The 22,872-nt window shown below is 46.7% G+C and overlaps 1 protein-coding gene across 8 annotated transcripts in view; it reads left to right on the top strand.

The window, feature by feature from the left end:
• Nucleotides 1–3,055: 3,055 nt before the first annotated feature.
• The window catches only part of TSNARE1 (t-SNARE domain containing 1), a 461,960-nt gene continuing 442,143 nt past the window's right edge, over nt 3,056–22,872 (top strand). For 6 of the 8 annotated variants that reach the window (XM_035566390.2, XM_035566385.2, XM_050708985.1 and 3 more), the window contains exons 1-2: nt 3,056–3,128; nt 21,007–21,100. The gene's annotated coding sequence lies outside the window, so the exon portion shown is untranslated. The remainder of the gene's footprint in view (nt 3,129–21,006; nt 21,101–22,872) is intronic. The other 2 variants (XM_035566387.2, XM_050708986.1) reach the window with 1 other exon arrangement.

Raw genomic sequence — 22,872 nt, 5'->3', positions numbered from 1 at the left:
ATTTTATCATATATTGAACAAAGAAACTCATCAGATGATAAAAAAAGAATAAAAAATAGACGGTGGCAATGGAGGTTGATGAAAAACCAGGAGGTATTACTACAGGAAAATCAAATAAACGCATCTTCAGAAAAAGTAACCTAGACGACAAGAGGATAACCTTTCTATAAGTACCCTAATAGTATAGCTACTGAACGATTATGGGTTAATAATCACAACGTAATTAAAAACAAAATTAAAATAAAATTAATTAATTTTAATTAAAACAGTATTTAAATTTAACTATTTAAATTTAATTAAACAGTAATTAAAACAAAATAATCACAAAAATAAGTCACAAAACAAACTCGTGAGCCAAAAGGAAACTCTTTTTAAATACTGGAAGGAAACTCCTAAAAACAGAGTTAACCTAGCTGGATAATAGTCTCAGCAGCAATCCCTTATGGCTATGGGATGGAATAAGGCCGTTAATTGATACATTTTTTTCTTAATTCAAAGAAAGCTTTGGCTTAGATGATGCGAGACACCTTGCCTGTTTACGCGAAAGGCCTGATTGCCACATCATGCCAAGAACCTACTCTTGTGCATTTTGAAAACTATCAATACGAGATCAATACGCAGCTGGTATAACAAGGACAAATCCTGATACACCCAATATGAATGTAAGTATAAGCCCAAAGTCTTCAAATAAAAAATGTCCCAATTGCAAAGTATTATTATTGTATGAATAACATACTTATTAATCAAGCAGTATTTCTTCAACTACAATATGCAAAATGAGCAAGATGCAGAGACTGCAGACCACATCATATGAGTTTTATCTTACTGTAATTGTTATGGTTGCTGTCCCCTAGAATACTTTGTCTGTATCTTACATTGGCATATGTTTATATAGATTTTTTTCTTATTTATTCTCATGAGGCTCCCACTGAAAGTAAATATGATTTGTACTGCAAATTACAGGACTTTCCTGAATTTTCAGTGGTTTTGAACTGTAATCTCTGCTTCTCGTAGGATTAACCTGCTCTTCCTTCCCAAGAAAACCCCTCAGCAAGAACCAAGCACTTTGCACGTGCAACTGCGGTCAGAGGATTTTGCAGCTGGCAAGCCGGACAGCTGTATTTCATTATCAGTGCATTTTTATGGCCTTTTTCCTTAGGGATTTTCTTTAGAGACCACACAAATAAGTGATTTACCATTGCAGCAAAAGATTGAGAAAAATGCTCTGATAGTGGTTTGGTGCTGTAAAAACCCTGAAGTTTATGGAGGCTTAGGTGGCCCCTCAGCCCTTTTAAAACTTTTTTGGCAGGGCTATTGGTACAGAATTACATTTCTGAAAAGGCAGCTGGCTTGTCAGCCCCTTGTTAAAATGAATTGTCGTTTAAAGGCCCTATGAAGAAAATCCTTGCTTTATAACTCCTTTTGCAAAGCCAACCACTTCCAGCTCACTTAAGTAAAGCTGCTGTCATTTAGCAAATAAAGTGCAACCTCCCCGCGCAGGTACAGCGGGAGCTGTGTGTGCCAGGCTGGTCTGTTAAACCACTTTGCTGGGAAAGCCGCCTGAGCTGGTCTTGGAAACACCACAAATCATGGTGTTTTCAACAGCATCGCATCCATGGCCAGCGCTTTAACAGCAGCAACTCAGCGGCTTTTATCTATTTGCTGCTGATCGCACACTGAACGCTAAGCGCCGTGTCGCTGCAGTGGAAGGCACGATCCTGTCCTCACAGAGCAGCCAGGATCATCTGCTAAATATCGAAGGAGAATCAGCTCATCCAGTGCTAAAATGCGGTTATTTAATTTAATGCTAACAGCTGTTTTAATTAATGAACACACAGGAGGGGTGTTGCAGGGCTGAGGAAAGATGGGAGGAGGGAAGGCAGGGGAAGCACCTCGCTGCCGCACAGGTCCTTAGACCCCAATGACACCAAGCTGGGGGGAAGTGTCGATCTGCTGGAGGGTGTTAAGGCCCTGCAGAGGGACCTGGACAGGATGGGTCGATGGGCAGAGGCCAATGGGATGAGGTTCAACATGGCTAAGTGCTGGGGCCTGTACTTTGGCCACAACAACCCCATGCAGTGCTACAGGCTTGGGGAAGAGTGGCTGGAAAGGTGTGCAGAGGAAAAGGATCTGGGGGTGTTGATCAATGCTGGCTTGAACGTGAGCCTTCAGTGTGCCCAGGTGGCCAAGAAGGCCACTGCCATCCCGGCTTGTATCAGGAATAGTGCAGCCAGCAGGAGCAGGGAGGTAATCGTCCCCCTGTACTCTGCTCTGGTGAGGCTGCGCCTCAAGTGCTGTGTTCAGCTTTGGGCCCCTCAGTACAAGAAGGACATCGAGGCCCTGGAGCATGTCCAGAGCAGGGCTACGAAGCTGGTGAAGGGCCTGGAACACAAGTCCCGTGAGGAGCAGCTGAGGGAGCTGGGGTTGTTTAGTCTGGGGAAGAGGAGGCTCAGGGGAGACCTTATCGCTCCCTACAGCTACCTGAAAGGAAGGTGTGGGGACCTGGGGGTCGGCCTTTTCTCACAGGTAACCAGTGATAGGACCAGAGGGAATGGCCTTGAGTTGCACCAGGGGAGGTTCAGGTTGGAAATGAGGAGACATTTCTTCTCAAAAAGAGCAGTCAGGCATTGGGACGGGTTGCCCAGGGAGGTGGTGGAGTCACCGTCCCTGGGGGTGTTCAAGGAAAGGCTGGACATGGTGTTTAAGGACACGGTTTACTGGTGATATTGGTGGTACGGGATGGTTGGACCAGATGATTTTAGAGCTCTTTTCCAACCTTTATAATTCTGTTTTTCAAGGGGACAGCACAGGTGGACCCCCTCAGGGTGATCCCAGGCGGCTCTGAGGGGGCGCGGGGCTGAGGCGCGTCCCCGACCCCCTCAAGCGCCCAACGCCCTGAGGGGACGGGAGGCGGGGCCGCCGCGCTCATCCCCGATTGGCCACCCGGGGCGGACAAGGGGGCGGGGCGACGCCTCGCAAGGCCCGCTGGGTCTTGTAGTCCGGCGGCTCACCCGAAAGCCCGGGCGGCGGGGAGGGAGGGGAGCGAGCACGTGGTCGGGGAGCGGGGAGGGCGGGGCCGGGAGCGGTCACGTGATGTTTGGGTGCCGGCGGCGGGCGCGCGGCGGCAGGTGAGGGGCGCGCGCGCGCGGCGGCGGGGGCGCGCGCTGGGCTCTCCCCGCCCCTCCCCCCCCCCCCCCTTCCACGCGGGGCGCGCGGTCGTGGGGGGGGGGGGGAGGGGGCGTGTGACCGCCTGGAGCCGGGCGTGCAAGCCGGCACCATGGCCCTATGGCCGTGTACGGGGCGTGAGTGTGCAAAGTGGGCACCCTCAGGCCTTGCACGGGGCGTGAGTGTGCAAAAGCGGGGTTTGCTGGTCCTGCGCGGGCCGTGCGTGTGCAAATCGGGGGCTTCCTGGCCTTGCACGGGGCGTGAGTGTGCGAAGCGGAGGCTCGCTGGGCACGCACGGGGTGTGAGAATGCGTGCTGGAGGCTTTGTGGCCTTGCACGGCGTGTGAGAGTGCAAAGTGGCGGCTTGCTGACCATGCACAGGGTGTGCGTGTGCAAATTGTAGACTTTACGGCCATGCACGTGGCATGAGGATGCATGCCGGAGACTCGCTGGCCTTGCACAGGGCGTGCATGTGCAAATTGGAGGCTTGTTGACCATGCACAGGGTGTGCATGTGCAAACTGGAGGCTTGCTGGCCTTGCACAAGATGTGCGTGTGCAAAGCGGAGACTTTCTGGCCTTGCACGGGCCGTTAGAATGCATACTGGGGACTTTCTGGCCATGCACAAGAATGTGCGTGTGCAAAGTGGAGGCTTGCTGGCCTTGCACGAGGTGTGCATGTGCAAAGTGGAGACTTTCTGGCCTTGCACAGGGCGTGAGAATGCATGCTGGAGACTTGCTGGCCTTGCACAGGGTGTGCGTGTGCAAATTGGAGGTTTGCTGGCTTTGCATGGCGTGTGCATTATGCAAAGTGAAGCCTTGCTGGCCTTGCACAGGGCGTGAGAGTGCAAAGTAGAAGCTTGTTGGCCATGCACAGGGTGTACGTGTGCAAATTGGAGACTTTCGGGCCTTGCACAGGGCATGCATGTGCAAAGTGGAGACTTTCTGGCCTTGCACAGGTTGTTAGAATGCATACTGGGGACTTTCGGGCCATGCACAAGAGTGTGCATTGTGCAAAGTGAAGGCTTTCTGGCCATGCATGGGGTATGAGAATGCAAAGTGGAGGCGTGTTGGCCTTGCACAGGGCGTGCACATGCAAACTAGAGGTTTGCTGGCCATGCACAGGACATGAGCACACAAAGTGGAGGCTGGTTGGCCTTGCACAGGGTGTGCATATGCACACTAGAGGTTTGCTGGCCTTACATAGGACGTGTGTGCACAAAGCGGAGGCTTGCTGGCCTTGCACAGGGTGTGCACGTGCAAAGTGGAGGCTTTCTGACCATGCATAGGGTGTGAGAATGCAAAGTGGAGGCTTGCTGGCCTTGCATAGGGCGTGTGCATGCAAACTGGAGACCTTGTGGCCATGCACAGGACCTGAGTGCGCAAAGTGGAGGCTTGCTGGCCTTGCACGGGGTGTGAGCATGCATACTGGAGATTTTCTGGCCTTGCCCGGGGTGTGCACATGCAAACTGGAGGCTTCCTGGCCGTGCACAGGAAGCTTCTGTGCTCGGGAGCCCCTTGCACACCCAGCCCACGTGTGCCGGCCTGGGAGCTTCGTCCCCTGCCACCAGCCACGGTGACGCTGCTCTGCAGTGCCTTCACGCGACAAAACACATGGGGCTGAGCTCCGGTGTGATGGCCGGGTCAGGAACTGCTCCAGCACCCTCGGTGCAGTTAAATAAGGGATTTGGGTTCACTTCTAACTTTGCTTGGGGGGGTATGGTGGTAATTTTATGACCTTCAAGATAATGCCTGGCAGAAACTTCAGTTGTTATGCCTGTGCTTTAAAATATATGGAGATTTCAGTAAGTTGAGCCCTGGCTGCACGGTGCATTGAACCCACGGCACCTGAAAATCACCCTTCCGGCATCTTTACCAAAAAGCTGAAGGTTTTACAGCCCAGAAGAACGTTTTCCTTCTGCAGCGAGCGCGCCGAACGTGCCCCGCGAAACCTTTTGCTGTTTGCATTTTAAGTGCGCTGATTTAGTGATGCATGGACTCCAAAGGGGGAACTAACCTGGATTAGTTTTACTTCCCCTCTCTCCCCTTGTTCCTCTTCAAAAATAATAGAAATAAGGCGCGTTTTTGTTTTTAATCCCACTTTTACACCATTTTCCAAGCTTTGCAGTGGGGCTGTGAATGCGCCGGGTCCAGGAGCCAGCATGGCAGGTGGGTGGCTCGAGCCTCCAGATTTTCGTCTCATCTCCAGCTTCATCCCTGCCTTTTTCCAGGGCACCGTTGATGCGCTGATTCCCTCTCTCCAGCCATCAGCTGAGCAACAAATCCCCTCCGCTGCGCTCAGCCAGGCCTTGCTGTTTTGCTTGTGCCTGTTAATGCAATTAAAGAAAAACAAAACAAAACAAACAAACCACTGTTGTGGCTGTAAGGGATGTAGGAGAGGCTGAGCTCAAGCGTAAATGCGGCTGTGCCTCCTCTGCCATCCCTGCTCCTCCCCAGGTTGTGTCTGAAAGGAGGCGAGGGCAGCAGCGAGCCCGCTTTGCTCCGAGGAGCTTGGAGCAGGTTTGGGATGCGGAGCTCAGCATCTTCCTGGGATGTCTCGTAAGGTTTTGGGAGGCTTTGCAGTGCGGCGGGTTGGGAAATGGAGGTGGAAGAGCCGGCGGGAGGAGAGGTTTGCCCCAGCGGGTGAGTCGCTGAGCACAAGGGGATGCGAGCGCCTGGGTTTGGGCTGGCAGAGGTGCCCCGGGGAGCTCCGCTGGAAATTGGGTGCGGGAAGGGAGGGTTTGGTACCTCCTCAGTGCTGGCATTCGCTTGGCTCAAAGGGTGGTGAGCGGTGTTGGGAGCACGGGCGAAATTTGTGCTCTTTCCTTGGCTCGTGTCCCCAAACGATGGGTGGGAAGACGGCTTGGGTGGCACGGGCTGGACAAGGGGCCGGCAGCGATTCTGGCAGCGAGATAACCTCAAAATCCTCTGCTCTGTGCTCAGGGCTGGTGTTTGGAGCAGGAACATCTACCAGGGAGTCACATCAGGCGCTTTTTGGGGGTATTTTTGCCGTGTAACTCTGCTCTGCAGTTTTCCAGCCGTCCAAAGTTGCCTCTTGTGCATGAAGACGACTGGAAATTTGTCTAGAGAGACTGGTGGAACAGGGACTTTAATATTAAATCCTTTATTCCCATCCTCCCTTATCTCTCGGTCAAGAATCCGTGGTAGGTGAGAAGGAGAATCACAGAACAATTTGGGTTGGAAGGGACCTGAAGGATCAGCTGGCTCCAACTTCTGCCTCTTGAGAAGCTGGCACGTCGCTATTACGGCACTTGAAATCTAATAAAACAAACAAAAAAAGCGAGCAAGTCAAAAATGAACGGGTCTGTGCTTCCCCCTGCTTATAAATGTATATCGAATGGTATTTTGAATTGCTGATTTTCCTGGGAATTCAGGGATATTTAAATAGCAAGCGGGAAAGGGTAAATAATATCAAGATAAAAATAAATGCTTTTGATTCCCTGCCTGTTCCATAACCGCGTTCTGCTGGACGAAAATGGAAGGAACTTGAAGAAATGGAATTTACTTTTGCTGCCTGTGTTGCCTTCCTTCCTACACTTCAGCTTCATCAGGTGGGGAGATGGCTCTTGCTTGGCTTCTGAGGTTGGTATCTCCACGATTGATGGTGTAAATCCACGATTGATGGTGTAAATCCATGACACCCGAGGGCAGGAGGAGCCTCAGTGCGTGCTTTATGTAGGGTTGGGGTCATCGTGGTCGGGGCGAAGGCTGCTTGCACCGGACTTAATGTCCACGTCTGATCCTGCGCTGGAGACCCGATGGATGGAAAACCGGGCTCTTCCACTTGGGACGTGGCTGGTGGTGTCTTGCCGAGCAGATTTACCTATGGCAGGATCCAAACTTCATCGAAATGCACGAACTTGGCTCAAAACGAAGCATTGGAGCGTGCCTAAACCCCGACACTCGCTGGCGTAGGATCGCAAAGCTTCTCCTCCAGCAGCATCGCCAGCCCTTCAGAGTTCATTTCCTTGCGGCGCGCTTTCTGGCACCTGCAGCTCCACGAAAACCTGGCCAGAAACTCGGGTTGGTGCTGCCAGCGGCGGCGTTAGGTGCTGCAGGGAAGAAGGATGCTCAGTGCTTGACGTTGAGCGCCCGGAAAGCTGTGGATGAAACGCGTGCCACAGCCCCACCTCGCCGGCAGCGCTGCTGTCACCAAGGTTATTTGTGGGTTTTAATAAAGCCCAGCGTTTCCGCCAAAGGAGCGGGGTCGAGATAAGAACTCTGCTCTTTTTATTTTTTATTTTTCCTGTTTGCCTTGCAAATGGTATGTAAGATTAAAATAAAGTAAAAGAATTAATCTGATTTAACGCTTGCAGGGAGGTTTCTATTTAAATCTCGTTTTCTTGGTAGTTCCACTAGTCAGGAAATTCAGTTGGCAGGTGCCGTGTCTTTGTTGGAATGCATGGGCACATCTCTGCCTTCCAGTGATTCTGATAGTGAAAAAATAATTAATATTAAAAAAGGGGGAAGAATGGATTTTTTTTTTCCATGTTACTGTCAGTTTTTTTTTGCAGCACCATCAGAAAGCGGAGATTGGTGATCAGTTGTTCAGAAAAATATTATCAATTGTTAAAAATATTATCAGTTGCTCAGAAAAAATATATCAATTGTTCAGGAAAATATTCTGAAATTGGGTCTAAAAAAAAAAACCCTCAAAAAACGTTTTGTGATGCTGCTTTGCTGGGATTCATAGCTAGGGGCAAAGCTCTCCCAAAGGGCATTTACTTGCATTGGCTCCTCATCTCCTGGGCTATTGCAAGCAAAAAGTTGCAAAGAAGAGTTTATATCTCTATTATCTTTTAAGGGAAACCTCTATGTAGCAGGGTTTTGGACCAGGGCTTTCCCCAATTCCCATCGTTTTCAGAGAATCGCCGAGGTCCCCAGGGCCAACCCTTGCTCAAGCAGGGCCACCTGGAGGAGGTTGCCCAGGGCCATGTTAAACTTGTTTTACTTCTGCATGTAAAACTCGTTTTACTTCTGCGTGGAGGAGGGAGATGCCTCGTCTATTTTTTTTTTTGTGTGTGAAAGATAGGTTCGGAGGAGTTGAGACCCAAATCTTCTGGGTTAAGCCATTTGTCATAAAATTCCCTTTGCCACGTGAGATGCCATACTGATATGGTCCAAAGGAACCCCCAAGCTTGCTGTGAATGGCTGCTTTGAACAAAAATGTGAAGAAATTGTAGAGGAGCTCTGTAATGGAGACATAAAACCATGAACACAGCTTAGCCTTTCTTACTTTTTTTTTTTTTTCCCATCTTTCTTTTTGGTCCCTGAAAGCCACTATTTATTTACCACTTGCATGTGACATCTCATGACTGTGACCACAGTTCACATGAAATGGTGCTCGTGCGTCCCAAAATTAGGATGTCTTGGAGGAGAAAAATAAGTCCTTTTGGCTTTTTGGAGAAGACCAGATGATATCGCCTTGGGTTTACGAGCAATGCGATGATGGCTTGAAATTTGGGCAAAACTTTCTAGAGAAAAAGTCTTAGCAGAGTTTTCTGGCTGTTGAGTACAAAGCATCAGCTGAGACTTCTGTGGAGGGGGAAATGCTGAGGTGTAGGAAATGAGGTTGGAGATGACAGAGGTTTTTCAAAACGAAGCATCTTCAGTGTGAGCAAACAATTTTCCCTCACCGGTGTTATTCAAAGAACACCACTCAACATCCAGATTTCCTCCTTGAATTTAGTCCTCAGCAAATAACCGCTATTGAAATTTTCAGCATGAATAAGTTGTTCAGAAAACATATTAGCAGTGAAAAATCGGACTTTTTATCAATTTGAGCAGTGGCCACAACTAACTGTAGATAACCGTGAATCTGTTGAAGCTGAATTATTACCAAACGCTTCTCAGCATCCCTGCCCACCAAACACTGCTCTCCAGGTGGACGCCTCCTTGGCCCAGCTTGGAGGTTTTGTTATGCTCTGAATTCTTCTAATATTGCAATTTTATGGGGAGAGAAATGCTGCTGTGCATCTGCCTGGCAATGGGGAAGTGAGATGAGGTTGCAGGAACCCAACAGAACTGTGGTGACTCACTGGGTAATTATTTAATATGACGATGGACGTGATGGATTTCCTTTATTCCTTATTTATTGCGCTTCCATCCGCCTGGCACCGGGAGCTGCAGGCGATGAGCTGTTGAGTTTGTGCAATTTTGGTGTTGTTTCTGCTGGAGCGTATTGTTCCCAAAGTGTGGGAATTTTTCAAAATTTTGAAGGAGAATAATGCTGATTATTTGCTTTCAGTGCTAGCTGGGCGCAAGGGCTCTTTTATGTCCTGCCATTGACTGAAAATCAAAGAATCCTCTATGTTGGAAAAGACCTTCGGGATCAAGTCCAGCCATCAACCTGACCTACTGAGTCCCATCACTAAACCATGCTCTTAAACACCACAGCCACACATTTCCTGAAAACCTCAAGGGATGGGGACTCCACCATTTCCATGGTTCTTGGCCAACCTTACCATGAAGAAATTCTTCCTACTATCCAATCTAAACCTCTCCTGGCACTACGCAAGGCCATGCCATCATGAGGATGGAGAGGGAAAAAAAAGACCAGTGTACTCCTCATTGCAATCTATCTTGTTCAGATCATTATGGTCTGGCTGAGAAACTGTACGTGGAATGACCTTCTTTTTGCCAAGGATCTTTAATAATGAGAAACCATTTATTAAAAAAAAAGTATGGCAATTGCTAAAACAGCATGAAGTTAACTCTGATGAACTGTTTTCTATTCACAGCTGGCAAAAGAAAATAATCGTCTTATATAAGAGTAGATGCTGTGCATTGAGGAATAGATGGATCTTCATTTTTTTTTAAATTTATTTTTATGTCTTCCATGTAGATATATTCTACTGTTGGGTCCTGCAGATCTTTAGCTTTTCATGGAATCATAGAATGCTTGGGGTTGGAAGGGACCTTGAAGCCCATCTAATTCCAACCCCCTGCCATAGGCAGAGACACCTCCCAGGAGCCCAGGTTGCCCAAGGCCCCATCCAGCCTGGCCTTGAACACCTCCAGGGATGGGGCATCCACAGCTCTGGGCAACCTATGGCAGTGCCTCAGCACCCTCGTAGTGAAGAATTTCTTCCTGCAAAGCCTAATGAAGCAAGAACTAAACCTTAATGTAGCTTTTGACTGGAGAAGGCTCTGGGGAGACCATATAGTGGCTTTCCAGTACTTGAAAAGGACCTACAAGAAAGCTGGAGGGGGACTCTCTGAGGGATGTAATGTCTTTAAACTGAAAAGAGTGTAGGTTTATATCAGGTATTAGGAAGAAATTTTTTTCTGCCATCAAAAGCTCTTTAAGGTTTAGTTCTTGCTTCATGGTCTAGCAGCCTGGTCTAGTAGAAGGTGTTCCTGCCCATGACAGAAGGATTGGAATTAGACGATCTTTTAAGTTTTCTTCCAATCACAAGAATTCTATGATTCTGTGGCTTTTTTTTTCTCCCCACAAAACAATTAATTTGTGATTCCTTGTGTTACTGTTAGCTTCCTAGACTCTGGTGAGAATCTCCTAACTTCTAAAATACCTGATCTATATAAGTTTAAACATACTGCTAAAGAGCTGGAGAAGGGATTTAGCTATTCAAAGTGCTTTGATGTCTTCTGTCTGCTTGATATATTGCCAACAGATCTCTCGCCTGCTTGTTACTGATGGTGAAACCCCAACATCAGTCCCAACATCAGTCCCAGGCAGCAGGTGCTCAGAGAACAAGTATGAGAAATGAAATTTATACAAATATATATGTTGTATAAAGTATTTTTGTAGAAATAAATATTTCTCATATGTATAAATGTGCTGCATGAGTTTTTGTTTGGTTTTACGCTATTTTTTTAAGAGTTGATTATTTCTCTACTCTGAGTTGTAGAGTTCGAGGCTTCTCTACTCTGCGCTGGTTCAGCCTCACCTTGTGTACTGTGTGAAGCTTTGTGTGCCCCAATATAAGAAGGACATAAAACTATTAGAGAGTCTCCAAAGGAGGGCTACCAAGATGGTGAAGGATCTGGAGGGGAAGAGACATGAGGAGTGGCTGAGGTGCCTTGGTTTGTTCAGCCCAGAGCAGAGCAGGCCGAGGGGAGGCCTCATGGCGGCCTGCAGCTCCCTCACGAGGGGAGCGGAGGGGCAGGCGCTGAGCTCTGCTCTCTGGGGACAGCGACAGGACCCGAGGGACTGGCATGGAGCTGGGACAGGGGAGGGTCAGGCTGGGTGTTAGGGAAAGGTTCTGCACCCAGAGGGTGGTCGGGTGCTGGGACAGGCTCCCCAGGGCAGTGGTAACGGCCCCGAGCCTGCCAGAGTTCAAGAAGTGTTTGGACACTGCTCTCAGATATAGGATCTGATTTTTGGGTGGTCCTGTGTGGAGCCAGGAGTTGGACTTGATGATCCTTGTGGGTCCCTTCCAAATCAGGATATTCTGTGATTCCATGAAAACTCATCATTGACAACCTAAGTTTCTATGTTTCTGTGGCTTCAGTCATTTCTCTGCTGAAGCTGCAGTGGACGGAGTGGAATCATTATTTTACTAGGACCTCTCTTAATGATGATCAACAAGATTTTTACGGTGATAGAAGTGTTGAACTTAAAGTTGTGCTTAGGCCACCACATGTCAGTGGCTCGATTTCACAAAGTGGAGGGCCTTCAACTTCCATTAACTGCAAGTGCCTGAAGATGCAAATAGGTGGCAAAATGTGGGCGTCACAGTCCCAGAAGTGTTGCTTTTTGACATATTTGTGGTAGAGAACAACTGTGAGCTTTCAAAAGACCTCTTAAACATTGATCATGCACCACAGGAAAGTTTCATAGGTACAGGTCATTTTTCTAAAAGTACAATGGATTGCTATCCTAGGAAAGTGCCAAAACTAGTCCCCTTGGAAATGCATCTTAGGAAGTGGTGTGAACAGCGCCGCGATATTACAATAAAATGGGATGCTGTGACAGATGCACTGTTGAATCCAAAAAAGCAGATTGACAGTCTCACTATAGATAGTGTAATATCCCCCTGATTATCGCTGCTGGAGCTTCAAGTGGATGGATTTCTTCTCCTTTGCCACAAACATGGGGGAATGGAAAATATTTCAATTTTGTTTTTTGTCCCCTCATGGAAATACCATAACTTTAATTATAAAGATCCTCTTTCTGCATGGAGACCAAGAATGTCTTTTCTTACTCTTCCCTTGCTTTGTATGTTATTCTGTTATATATTTATCCTGTTGTTTGCACTCAATTTGTTTTATTTTGTGTGTAGAGACATCTCATGGACTGTTGAATGTCCAGACTCGCTCTTCTCTCTTGGTCCAGTTCCATTGCTACTGCGTTGTCTTGGTGGTATTCTTTTAATTAATAAGAATTTAGTTTAGTTTTTACTTGGAGACAGAGTTGTGGGTCTTGATCATGTTTGTGAGGCACTTGAATGTAAACATGGGATGCAGAAGGCAGTCTAGCAGTCTTCATCTCTTTGGGTTGCTTGCCTCCTGCCTTCCTGTACCTCTTGGCTTTTAGCATCCATCTGGCCCTTGTAAGATCAGAAGGAGCTTTTGCCTTTTCCACAGTGGTCACTTTGTGGGCTTGAGATGCTCCTGCTTTCTTGAGCAGTCTTGGGATGCAACATCCCCTTGGCTGGGAGGGCTCAGATTTTGCTGTCTTTCTCTGCTGGCAGAAAGGTGGATGAGAATATAAAGCCATGCTCTTTGAAAGCAAATTGCTTCTTGAAACCTCTGGTGCTTCTTGGGTTGGGAGGTTGGGACGGTAACCTGATGCCCTGGAAGCAGTTGGTGGCCTTTAGGATAAGGTGATGGATGTGTTCATACTTACTTTATGCGCAGGTTGAGTCCCTCTGGTGCCTCCCTCTACATCAGCTTTGGCAGACAACCTGTTGTCCTTCTTCCTCTGCTCCTGTGGTGGAGGTGGTGCTCATGGTCACTTAAAGGCTTGATGAACCTCATCTCATTGCCTACGACTTCTGCAAGAAAGCCCTTGATTGAGGCAAGTTTTTCTGGCATTTTCTGTTCTTCGCCTGCCTGGGCTGACCCAGGCTTGCACACCAGTTTCCAAAAAAAAGAAAAAAAATCTGCTCTCCTAAGCAGATGAGTGTGACCTTGTGCTTGCTGATTTGATAGCTGGGCTCCGATACGACTCCCTGCCGTGCGTCTCGTAAACAACTGTTTTTTGGTTTCATTGCCTGGACCTGTTTATGTCTTGCCAAAAATAATTACTACTTCTGAGACCGGGCTTTGCTGGGCGAGCAGGAGGAAGGCATAGAAAAGCTTGCAATTGTCGGTTTTCGAATGCTTTCGTAGCACAGTGCTGCCAATGGGGACAGGGAGCTCCCTTCTGGGGCATGAGTCAGGCCATGCTCACATTCAGCCAGGACCCCTCATCTTCTTTGCACGAGCTTTCTTTCCCTTCTTCCTTTCAGAGTCTTAAATTCACGTCCCCGGTGATGCCTCCCTCGCCTGCTTTCCTTTATTACCTCTTAATTTGTTTTCCCAAGTACATCTCGTGCTTCGATAAACATCTCTGGCTTTCCGTGGCAGCAAACCCAGCTCCTCCTGCGGTTCTCCTCCTCCAGCTGCTGTGCGCATCCTTCCTCCATCCGTGCGGAGGTACTTTCTGGTTCTCAGCGTGTTTTATTGAGCTCTTTGGTTCTCAGCACTTTGGAGTGCTCTGCAGCATCCTTGAGAGGCGGATGGCTGCCGTCGCTCCCGGTTTTGCATCCGAGCCGGTGTTAGCTGTGGTCATGTGCAGAGCCAGTGGGGAAGGCGGGTATTTTTAGCGTGTGCTTCTGTGCACCGCTCGGGGGGCCGCCCACAGTTGAGTATTAAAATAATAGCGGGGACATTGGGTAATCTCTGCAGCAAAATGTTGATATGCAAATTGCCATCTCAAGAGCAAACCTCAAGGCGATTTTGGCAACGTGCGCAAGGCTCTGGAGCGGTGTGTTTTGAATACAGATTACAGCGAGGGATTTCGCCCGGAGGGCACACTCCTCTCATTTATTCTGAAGCTTAGCCGGGCCTGGAATTCGGTGTTGGAAGCCAACGGAGTGAAACGTGTGCACCTTTAAAAAGGTATTAGATTAGCATTGGCAAAACGAAATGTAACGTCACCTCTGTAACTTGAGTTTCCAGGGCTGCAGAAGCAGTAAATCCAGTTGCACTGCATTTGCAAGCGATTCCTGGGTGCTGTCCAGGGAAGAGATGGCTCTGATGGCTGTGGAGTTGGACTGGGAGGCTTGGAGGTATTATCTGGCATTAAATGAGCTCAAGCCAGCTGCTTCAGTGCTACTTTGGCTTTTGTCTTCAAGTTGCTGATAGGTAGCTTGGCTGTTTGAAACCTTTCGGTAAGGAGTATTGGATAAAATATAAATTGCTTTTTCGGTTTTATCTTCCTTGTTACTGTGTTCTTGGTGGCACTACTGGGAAGGAAATAGCGATGTCTGTAAATTAGGAGATTTAAAACGGTGGTGTCGTGCTTCTCAATCCGTGGCTGTCCAAGCTGGTTCTCTGTCCATCGGTGCAAGTCAGAGGTACCATTTCTCCTATTTTTTTTTCCCCCTCAGTTGCATTCAACCCAGGCGCAGCTGTATTCAAGCAACTACAGCTGGCTGGCTATGTGGTTTCATGGTATTTCTTGGGCAGTTGACCGGATATTTTTGTCTGGGGGGCATTAGTGTCCACAGCAGTTGGATAGGAGAGTTGGAAGACTGCACCTACAGCACTCTTTGCCCTTGCACGTGGTCTCTCTGCAATGTAAAGAACCCGTGCTGAGGTGTGAGTTGGACTTGAGGCTCACGATGGTTTGATGGGGTGTATGGTTGGACTTGAACGAAGCCGATGTGTCCAACAGAGTGGTGGAGAACGTGACCTGGAGCTTGGTTTGGAGCTTGGAGGAGTCTTGGTTGTCTCCTTAAGAGTTCAGTTGGAATCAAGGAATCATTCCCCAATTCAGCAAAGCTTTGTATGAGTTTATATACTGCTAGTAAGAGGCAACAATGTGTGAATGCTTGGTTAGGGTATGACCACTGAATGAATACATTTCATACAGGTTTAGTTTATTCACTTGCAAATTGAAAGTTTTAAGAGTCAGTTCGGACTTGCTCTAGTAAGGTGATGAGGCAGAAAAACAATTTGAGCCCTCCATTTATACCAATTCTTGAGGAGAGACTGCTGTGGTTCTTCAAGAAATACTAATTTGTAGGTGTTTTCATCATTCTTGCATTGTGAATACTGGACGTTGTCAGGCATTGACCTGTATCACAATAAATACGTTTCTTTAGGATTGCAAACTGGCAGTAAACAAGGCAAGTTCTTACGAAGTGTTTTGCTTTTTAGCTGTCTGAGATTGTACAGATCTGTACCTTTTAGAGGCTAGAGAAGGATGATCTTCAAGGGAAATAAAGTAGATTTTTTTTCCTTTCCATGTACCTCGGAAGAACCAGGTGGCTGAGTCTTCCTGGGAACACGTTCTCCTGATTTTGATACAAGTTTGTGTTGATCAGCTCTTAGTTCACTTGTGTCCTTTTAGTTTAATTATACATTCCAACACCATAAGACTTAAATATCAAATTTTGAGGGTGTTCTCTGCCAGAATTCGATAGTTTAAGTGCAGTTCCTGTTGGCAGGCATCTCAGGAGCTGTTTGTTGACTTCCCTTCTACATAACCCCATCCTCTTGGCCTGTTTTTCTCCCTCCTTAAAAGTCAAACAGCATTTGATAAAATAGCAGTGCTCTAGAACATTAAAAGAAAGTAGTCAGAAACTTAGAAGGTGGTGGTATGTAAAGTGTTCTCATGAGTGCTGAATATCACCGTGTCCTGCTTGCATCTCGACAGTGCCGGTCAATTAAAAGAAAAATATCTTCCTAGCTTGGTTCAGGTGTGTCTTGCATCTTCTTTGTGTCAGTCCTTTGTTGCGTCCTGCATCTTCATGTCATTACACGCAGGCTGCTGGTTGCATCTTCCAGAGCCCTTCGTGTGCTGCCTTACATCTTGTTGAGATGTTGACTCTTCGTTCCAAGGTCATGAATCTCTGTTTCTGACTTTCACATGCTTCACATATTTGTTGCTCTGTTGCTTTTCCCTCTTGATGCATTGCTGATGAGTATTTATAGGGTTGTCCTTAATTTTCCCCAATTCTTTTTTTTTTTTTTCCTGAAATACCTACAGCAGACTGTTGTGCTGGTGTTTCTGTTGGTCTTGCCAAGCAAGATTGCCTCCGTGCTTCCTAATATTTCCCTTCCAATCTATGTGCAACTCTGTATGCATTCAGCCTCCTAGTTTTACATCTTTAAGGCGGGAATTGTCTTACTCTGCTTATACATCATTGAACGTGATTCTGAAGTGACGAAGTTGATAATACCTTTCAGGTAGTTGTTGTAGCTGACAATTTGGGAATGCTGTCCTCTTTCTATATTTTTTGGGGGTCTGGAGCAAAAGTTAAGCTGTTGTGGCATGATAGCATTTGAAAATCTCACAGATAATAAAAATTAATATATGTATATATTTTTTTGGTCTTTACCCTGGCTTCCTTGGTATTTATCATATCAGGTATTTGATGTGGGGAATCTGAAATTGTGAGCTCCGATATTGCTGTGTAAAAAAGGTTTTTGTGAAGCCGTGCATTTAGACTAATTATTTCTGCCATACAATGTGCTGAGGATTTGTGATCTTAAGCAGACATTTGACAGATCTTAACTAGTTATGCTATGTCTTGTCAATCAAAATTATACGCCTACCTCACTCCTTCCTACTTTCTCTCTCTTCCAGCTTTTTTATTTAGGTTGGTCATTAAAATTGCTTATAACCATAGAAACAAGGAAAACCCACCCCTTACGTTCTAATTCTTTAGCATGATATTCCTGTACTTACATCGTGAGAGTTATATACACGATGGCTTCAAAAAAAACCCACCCAACAACAACAGGTAGGCAGTTGTCATTAATTCCTCCCTATAACAATGTTGTTCCTACTGATGCCAACCAAAGATTGTGTTCTTGTGTTCGTCTGTGGTGCCCAGCACACGGAAAGACCTTGCTGTGGAGCAGCCTCCTGACAAGATAGTCGGAGAAGAAAACAGATCTGTAGGATGGGAAGGGTGGGAGGATGAGATAAGGAGAAGATGGATCAATGTTCAGCAGAGAAACCGTAAGCGCGACGTAGTGCGTATTGATGTTTTCGATCTTGGTTTTCATCCTTCTAGGGCTGTGCATCCCAGGCAGCACGCGATGATGGGGTGCTCCAAGAGATGGACATAATATTGAGAGTTCTGTAAAACTGGGCCAACAAGGGTAAAAGGCAGCTTTCTGCACTTAGGGACGTGAATCCCCCCATGGAGGGATGGAATGTGACGTGTCTTTGCTTATTCTGAACAATTAAAGTACCGATCTAATTTGCAGAAGCAGTTTTAAAAAAAGCTTGACCTTAGGCTATGTAAAGGTGATAAACTCTTACATTAGGAGCTAAGAACACCCTGAGTTTGCAGTGCAGGACAAGTAACGCTGTATTCGTGCAAAACAGGATTCCTCCATGTAAAACTGCCAGAGGCAAGATTTCTGACTTTTTTCCTTACCTCAAGTTGCAATAAATCATGTGAATGTTGAAGTATTTTACAAAAAGGAAGGAGTAATTGATCAGATGAAAATAGATAACTGCAGCTGCCAGCGTTGCTGTCTATAACTTGATCAGTTTTGCGCTTTTTGTGAATTACAGGAACTTGTTAGCGCATGGAAGATGTCTAGATATGAGGCAGCAGGCAGTGGTACCTCATGTTGATGCTTCCTTAGGTATCTCATATTGATGCTTCCCACATGATATCCTTGTCTCTAAATTGGAGAGACATTTGACAGATGGACGACTCGGTGGGTAAGGAATTGGTTGGGTGGTTGCACTCACAAAGAGTTGTGGTCTATGGCTCAGTGTCCAGGTGGAGATCAGTGATGAGTGATGTCCTTCAGGGGTTGGTATTGGGACACAATAACATCTTTGTCAGTGACATGGACAAAGATCGAGTGCACCCTCAGCACATTTGCCGATGACACCAAGCTGTGTGGTGCGGTCGACACTCAGGAGGGAAAGGATGCCATCCAGAGGGGCCTGGGCAGGCCTGAGAGGTGGGCCTGTGAGAACCTCATGAGTTCAACAAGGCCAAGTGCGAGGTTCTGCATCTGGGCCGGGGCAGTCCCAAGCACAAATACAGGCTGGGTGGAGAATGGATTGGGGGCAGCCCTGAGGAGATGTACTTGGGGGTGGACGAGAAGATCAACATGAGCTGGCAATGTGCACTTGCAGCCCAGAAAGCGAACTGTACCCTGGGCTGCATCAAAAGCAGCGTGGCCAGCAGAGTGAGGGAGGTGATTGTCCGCCTCTGCTCTGCTCTTGTGAGATCCCACGTGGAGCACTGAGTTAAGTGCTGGGGCCCCAGAAGGGCATGGACCTGTTGGAGTGGGTCCAGAGGAGACCATGAGGATGCTCAGAGGGCTGGAACACCTCTCCTGTGAAGACAAGCTGAAGGAGTTGCGGTTGTTAGGCCAGGAGATGAGAAGGCCTTACAGTGGCCTTCCAGTACCTACAGGGGGACTACAGGAAGGCTGAGGAGAGACTTTTTTGTCATGGAGTGTAGTGATAGGACAAGCGTTAACAGCTTTAAACTAAAAGAGGGTAGATTTAGATTAAATATAAGGAAGAAATGCTTCACTGAGAGGGTGGTGAGGCACTGGCACAGGCTGCCCAGAGAAACTGTGGGTGCCCCATCCCTGGAGGTGTTCAAGGCCAGGCTGGATGGACTTTGGGCAACGTGGGCTGGTGGGAGGTGTCCCTGCCCATGGCAGGCGTTGGAACAAGATGGTCTTTGAGGTCCCTTCCAGCCCAAACCATTCTGTGATTCCTTGTGTATGACACAGAGAAGACAGATTTATGCAAGGAATCCTACATCTCTCTGGTGGCAGTGCTGCGTGTGTCGTGGTACAGTAATTATGAAGAGTGAAGACTGCCTCCTTGAGAAATTTCAGGACGTCTTGGTGTTTGGAAGGTGTCCAGGATGGGGACGTGGGTTATTCCTGAGACAGCGGGATGTGGGAGTTTGATCGCTCGCTCTCGAGGAAGGCTTGTCTCTTGGAAAGATGAATTTTGACCTTTGGCCAGGGAAATAACGAGTAAGAAGCGTTGTGTGATGTAGCATGACAAGGTGTTGCTGAGCAACCATCTTAGATTTTAAAGGTCTTACTTATTTACCCTGTCTTCGAAAGCTGACTCTGGGTACTGTACTTTAGCTTAAAGGCCCCTAATGAGTTTTTTTTTTTCCCCATGTGTTGGAGCTGCTTCTGCTGGCTTTTGAGGGTCTGGAAGTGGTTTGTATTTGTCAAAGAGGAGGAAACGGTAATAGTGTGGTACTTCTAAGGGTAGGAAATCCGAGGGCAGGAAGCTCCTTCAACATCCCTTGCCGTTTTCTGTGACTCCAGTGTCATCCCATGTGGTTCGGCTTCTCCGCCATCCTGTTGCAAGGAAGGATCAGAAGGTCTCATCAGAAGGTCTGATGAGCCTGGGAGGCTGAGTGCTATGTGGTGCTACTCTTTCTGCTTCAAACACGCCACCCAGCCAAAGTTTTCAGCAGTTCAATTAAAACGCTTTACTTGAGGAATAACTACTGCACAAAGGGAATAATGTTTCCATGTCTGAACTTCACATGGAATAAAATTGCCTCTACCTGAGGTGCTTAAACCTGTTTCTTCTGGAAGTAGTTTATAAAGAACATTATTATAGTTCATCCATTCAGAATATATCCTCATATTTCTTTAGCATTTCACTATCCCAGTGAAGACAAAACACCCTACAGGTTGCATGGAGCCTCCTTCTTTTTTTTTTAGCATAAGAAATTGCATTAAAAGCGTGTTAAATTCCTTCTGAATTTGGGACAGAAAAACTTAAGTGTGAAAAAGAGGGGTTAAGGGCATCACTTATGATGCACTCCAGAGTGATCTGAGCTATCAGATCTTTATGGATGCTGATATAAAATAGCTGGCTGTATATCTGTTTATATTGATGCATTACCTTTGTCTTTTGCTCTTTACACACACACGTGCACATACTCCTACATGCATAATTTTCCCCAAAGCAATAATTTTTTTTCTAAATTGTGTGTATATATAATTCATAACAAGCCGTGGAGATACCGTAATGATTTTCCAGTATTCTGCAAACGTTGCTTTCTAGCATTATCTTATTAACATCAACACAGAATCATCTGTGCAGCTTTGTGTGATGCTGTCCTAGTGTGGGTTATGCTCCTCCGTGCTGAGTCCTGTTTCAGTGCTGGGCCCACCTGGCTGTCCCAGCTGCGTGCCTCTAACTGGGATGTCAGGTCGGCAGTCCTGGTAGTTGCATGGGCTTTCTTTTTTTAGTGGAAAATGTAGGAGAAATGCCGACAGATCCTGTTTAACTGGCTGAGATTGAATATGAAGTACGAGATCACTAAGCTGGGGGAAATGACAAAGTCGTGTGAAATCACAAATTGCAGAAAATTGTCTGCTATTTCTCACTGGGCATCTTTGCACTCTGAAACTAAAGGTAAAGAGTTTTTTTGTGCGTTTGTTTTGATATGCATGGTACACTGTTGTCAGAGAGATTGTGTAGACCAAAAGGAAATCTTGTTGAAGTTTTTTGTTCTATAACAAATTCTTAGGGTGTGAAAACCCCTGAAGGGGGTTTGGATCTGAAGGTACGGCTAAAATCTCGGTCTTGGGAATACCTGACCTCATGCTGGGGGAAACAACAAATAAAAAAACGGTATGTGCTTTTCATTTGATTTTCATTTATTCTTTTTCCCTCCGCAGAGACAATACCACTGAGACAAGCCTTTGGTCCGTTGTGCTGTAGCTGGCTTGTGCGAAACCGGTGGCTCCACATCACGAGGGAATAAAAGCGTGGGTGAGATATTTGTTATTTTCTCCCTGTGATAATCCTTGCTGTTTCAGGTGGTTTGATTTGGTTGTTTTTCTCCATCTCTCCTGAACTCGCTGGCAGGGATGCTGTATTCTGTAGACCCTGGAGTGGGTGTGGAGGAAGGTTGTAGGCTCCTGGCTTGTAGATGTTCCCCTCTGGGTGGCATCTTCTGCTTCTTTCCTTAATTTCAGTGGTTGATATTGAGGTGGAGGGGGGAAATCTCCATCCAGCTTCTTCCCCTCATGGCTGATCTTGCCTTGCTTGGCTGCTAGTTCATTATGCTCTGGGAGGGCCCACACTTGCCGTGCATTTGCTGACTTTGAGTTCGGCTTTCTGGCCAAAGCGAGCGTTAATGGATGCTTTCTGCTAGGAACAGATGGTCAGTGAAAGTTTCATTTTTCAGGGCGTAACAGACTGTATTTGTAAAACCTTCAGAGTTTTTAGCAGCAGCAGTAGTTTCCTTAAACTACATCTGTTTTTCCCACCTGGAATACTGTTACCGTAATTGGTATCATGGCTGGAGTAGTTATTTCATGTGCTCCAGTCTGATAGTAGGAAATAAGTCTTTTCGTGGGGATTTTTGGTCTGTGTTCCTTCTTCATAAAATACTTTAAGAATGAAAAAACTAAAAGGCTTCATCATTTTTTTTCTGAATCTCTTGGGTGTTTTGCTCTTAATTCTTATCCTCGAAATCACGTTCCTTGCAACAGATCTCTATAAAAAGGATTTTCTTTCTTTACCTCTGTTTTCCGTACCGTGGGGAGAATTGGCATGTTCCAGCCCCGTTTCATATACAGAGCTAAACAGATTTGTAACGTGCGGTAAACTGTATGCAAAAAGTATGCTTATTAGCGTCCTGAGTAATCACCAACAACAGAGTAAATAGGAGGTTAATGAGATTAACGGCAAAGAGAAACGTAAGCATTTGAGTGCTCCTCTCCGTGGCCCCGTAGCCGGTGGCAGCCTGGTTTCTCTTGACGAGCCCAGCATGGGTGTAGACGCAGTAGTGATTTTGCTGCTGTTCCCCGTACAACGCTTAATGAGTTCCTACTGCTGACATTTTCTTTTAGACACTGTGTGATATTATTAAATCCCACTCCTCGCAAGATGTTTTGTGCATTGCTTCTTTTTGTGTTTTTTTTTTTTTTTTCCCCCCCATATTTATGTTTCTGCTGTTGGGACTCGGTGGTAAATAGTCTGATCAGCCCTTGCTGGTCCTCCAAAGTCTTCTCCCAGGCGTGTGGTGCCCTCTTTGATGTCTCCTCAAGGCTACCAGAGGAATTGACCCACATCTCTTTGGGGGAACTTGCTACTACCAGAATATCACAGTCAGAAGTGCATCGAGATTTCTCTCTTATTTTTTTATCCCAAGATCTATCTTGATTTCATTTGTCCTATGGCTTTCTCCTTCCTGACCTTCACATTCTATCCATCAAGTCTCACAAGGAGAGAGAAGCCTATTTTCAAGCAAAACCATGCCTTTCTTCTACCGTCCTACCTCTAGGTTCATTTCCCTTTTCCGGTTCTTTGGGTTAGGGGCTTTTCTGGATGTGGTGTGCTCTGCCTACCCACCTCTCACATCTTCTGGCAACCACCAGCGTGTTCTGAATGTCAGTGCCTCAGAATTGTTTATTTGCATTTTCTCCACCCAAAACTGCGTATGTGTGGTTGGCTTGAACCTCTAGGCACCGACTCCCCTTACTGGTCAGTTGACAAACTGCAGCATATTTTTTTTTTTGCTATTTTAAATAAAAGTC

The sequence above is a fragment of the Cygnus atratus genome, chromosome 2, assembly GCF_013377495.2.
Source record: "Cygnus atratus isolate AKBS03 ecotype Queensland, Australia chromosome 2, CAtr_DNAZoo_HiC_assembly, whole genome shotgun sequence".
NCBI classification, from domain to species: Eukaryota; Metazoa; Chordata; class Aves; order Anseriformes; family Anatidae; genus Cygnus; species Cygnus atratus.
Note: the sequence above shows the minus strand (reverse complement) of the source record. Positions and strands in the feature narration are given on the sequence as shown.